Genomic DNA, 3,771 nt, shown 5'->3' with positions numbered 1-3,771 from the left:
AAGGACTTGGGATGCCTCCCAAGAGGGCTAATTTATAGTCCTTAGCTGGACTTTTGTCATTTTTCATGGTGGCTGGAATTGGAATTTATTGCCTCTGTTTCCAATAGGTGCTTCAATGAATCTATACTTCATTTTCTTTCCATCACATGAGAAGATCCTTGTTGCTTTGTCTAAAAATCCAACCATTTCTTTCTTGACAACCTTTGGTGCATCTTTTTCTTTGAGAGATGGTTGCTTGACTTCACTTTTCTCCACTTGCTCAACTTGAAAGATTGGTGCCATAGGACAAGATGGATTACCCTTTAAATGTTGTGCAAATGCAGCCTCTTTTGGATTTTCATCATTGATACTCCCTTCATGGATAAGACAACTTTCAAGAGAAGCCTTCGGATAGCTCTTTCTAAAGTGCTCTTTTACTAACTCATCAACTATATCAATTCTCAAACAAGAGTCTACATCTTCATGTTGCTTCTTCTTATCATTGCCAATGTTGAAGACTAAATGATCCTCTCCGACTCTGAGAGTAAGCTTTTCACCTTTCACGTCAATCAAAGCACCAGCTGTAGCTAGGAAAGGCCTCCCCAAAATGATTGGGATATTAGAATCCTCTTCCATGTCCAAGATGACAAAGTCAACAGGTATATAGAATTTCCCAACCTTCAGAGGCACATTCTCTAAAATCCCTTCAGGATACTTAATTGATCTATCAGCTAACTGAAGAGAAATGTGGGTTGGCTTAAGATTTCCCATGTTGAGCTTCTCATAGATGGAGAGGGGCATAAGGCTTACACTAGCCCCTAAATCGCATAAAGCTTTTATAGAACATGAATCCCCAATGTGGCATGGAATTGAAAAACTCCCTGGATCCTTGAGCTTTGGAGGAAGTTTCCTTTGGAGGATAGCACTGCATTCCTCAGTTAAGGCTACATTCTCATAATCTTCAAGTCTTCTCTTATTTGAGAGAATTTCTTTTAGAAACTTAGCATAAGAAGGCATTTGGGAAAGAGCATCAATAAAAGGCACATTTATATATAGCTTCTTCAAAACCTCTAAGAACTTCCCAAATTGCTTATCAAGCTTGGCTTTTTGAAATCTCTGTGGAAAGGGAAGCTGTGGCTTGTAAGGCTCTGGAGGTATGTATTTCTCTTCTTTCTCTCCAACCTCCTCTTTACCTTTTCTTGCACTCCCTTTTTCACTCTTTTGTTTTTCATCTCTCTCAACATCTTTCTCATTTTCTCTCTTCTCAACTTTTTCACTCTTCTCAGTATGCACTATTTTACCACTCCTCAGTGTGATGGCATGACATTGCTCCCTTGGATTTTCTGTTTGACTAGGAAGTTTCCCCATAGAATTGGTACTTGATGAGCATGCTTGTTGTGCAATCTGATTTTCCAGCATCCTATTGTGTGTTTGCATTTGTTCCAGCCTTGCTTTCATCTCTCTCAACTCTTCATCACGCTTAATTTGATTAGCAAGAATTTGTTGTAATAAAGCCTCTGTGGTGGAACTTTGTTCTTGCTGTCTTGGTAAAGGTGCAGTATTTGCATTCTTTTCTTTGAAAACTAGGTGGTGGTTGCCTAGGTTGTTGGTATTGATGCTCTTGTTGTTGTGATGGAAAGTTACGAGTTGAAGCTTGATTTTCTGATTCTCCCATGAAAAATTGGGATGATTCCTCCAAGCATATGAAGGATAATCTACTCCACGACTCATTGTTCCTTCCGCATAAGTAACTTGTTGAGAACTTCGAGCATGATGATGAACTGACTAGCATACTTAAATCCTCCATTTTCTTAGCAAGGACATTAGTGAGTGCATCAAATTTGGCATTGATCATGTTGAATGGATCAAGCTCATGCATTCCAGCAACTTGCCTTTTTTGAGTTGGAGTTGACCCTCTTGGACTACTCCATAGATGACTGTTCTTTGCTATTTTCTCTAATAACTCATAAGCTTCATCTTCATGCTTAATGATGAATTCCCCTCCAGTTTGAGCATCAATGATTCCTCTGATAGCAGGAGTGACATTTGTGTAAAAATTCTGGTTTATCATCCATTTAGGAATGGCATGATGTGGACATTGTCTCTCCAACTCCTTCCATCTCATCCATGACTCATAAAGAGTCTCATCTTCTCTTGGTCTAAAAGCAATCATTTGATTCCTCAACTCTTGAGTTTTTCCAGGTGGAAAGTATTGGGCAAGAAATGCATCAGTGAGCTGCTCCCAATTTGTAATTGAGTTGTGAGGTAAAGAATCAAGCCAATCCAATGCTCTATCTTTCAAAGAGAATGGAAACAATTTTAGCCTTGCTGCATCATCAGACACTCCAGGTTGTTTTTGCATGTCACAGATCATAGCAAACTTCTTCAGATGTGTGTGTGGATTTTCAGAAGGATGTCCTCCAAATTGAGAATTTTGAATCATTTGAAGAACTCCAAAATCCATCTTGTAACTATTTACATCAATTCTTGGTCTTGCTATGCTCTATCTCAAGTCATCAAAACGAGGAAAAGCATGATCCATCATACTTCCCCTAGGCAGATTAGCATTTACTACCTCTTCACCATGGGCTGCATTTTCATTATTTTGACCATTTCCAGCATTACCAACACCAATTCTAATTCTTTCATCAGCCATGTCTACTTCTAATTCAATTTCTATCAAGGCTTCTTTTCCTTTTCTGGTTTCTTTCTTGTTGGCCTTACAAAATTTCTCAATTTCAGGGTTGAATAATAAGGATGTATCACTTGTGCTTCTAACTCTTCTCATAAAAGATTAAGAGTACCTGAAAAAGAACAAACAAACACAAAATGAAAAGATAACAGAGATAAAACTAAAAAACAACTAAAATAATCAAGAATTCAATCTTAAACAAACAACTCCCCGGCAACGGCGCCAAAAACTTGATGTGTTCCAACCGCAAGTGCACGGGTCATTCAAGTAGTATAGAAAAAGATATCGTTCCCACGAGGAGTTGTGTTAATGATTGAATTTTTGATGTAAAATAAAATATGTTAAAATTGTATTTTAATCAAATTAATAAAAGAAATTTAGGAATTTGAAGCAGAAGATATAAAAATGCAAAACTAAATTCAAACAATGACTAATTTAATAATTCGCAAAATAAAGAAATTGATAATAATGAAAATTAATAAAATGAGATTAAGCTAAACACTCAAAAGTAAAATTCCAAGCAATAATTGATGAAAGACGATTCTGGAGTTAAGGGTTCATATTTAAGTCATTTTGGGATTTTTCCTAGCTAGCCCAATCCATGAAATTTATGGGTTTAAAGGAGATTAATTCTAAAATCCTTTGAAAACTCTTTCGAGTGAGACAAAGAGTGCCTTAATTAACTTAATCCTACTTTCGTGGAGTTAAAATTAACTAAGACCCATTAGGTTATTTAATCAATCTATTAAAACCCTCTTAACCCTTAGTCTATTTCTAGATCTAAGTTAATTAAGTCCAATTTCTTGATTAACTATCACTTGGTTTTCTCCTTTCGGTGCTTCAACCAAGGATTAAGAACATAACTTAATGGGGCCCTTCATTAAGCATGTGAATAAGCACACAAGAAATGGATTAAACCTCATAAATTCATTAAATTGGGACTAACCCAGCTCAAATCCACAAAAATAACTAAATATTACATCCCTTACTCCAGAATCAAAATAAACTACTCACTATCCATAATGCTTACAAGATATATTGAGTTTAAATGGAAATAAAGCTTTAATCTAAGCTAAGAAATAAAAAACTCAACACTAGAA

At 36.2% G+C, this 3,771-nt stretch overlaps 1 non-coding gene across 1 annotated transcript; it reads left to right on the top strand.

Moving 5' to 3' along the window:
• The first annotated feature begins 2,060 nt into the window (after positions 1-2,060).
• On the top strand, positions 2,061-2,168 carry LOC131178171 (small nucleolar RNA R71). The gene has a single exon (XR_009147302.1). It is a non-coding gene; the product is annotated as a small nucleolar RNA R71 (small nucleolar RNA).
• The last annotated feature ends 1,603 nt before the right edge of the window (positions 2,169-3,771 follow it).

Source organism: Hevea brasiliensis, chromosome 2 (assembly GCF_030052815.1).
Source record: "Hevea brasiliensis isolate MT/VB/25A 57/8 chromosome 2, ASM3005281v1, whole genome shotgun sequence".
Classification (NCBI taxonomy): Eukaryota; Viridiplantae; Streptophyta; class Magnoliopsida; order Malpighiales; family Euphorbiaceae; genus Hevea; species Hevea brasiliensis.
Note: the sequence above shows the minus strand (reverse complement) of the source record. Positions and strands in the feature narration are given on the sequence as shown.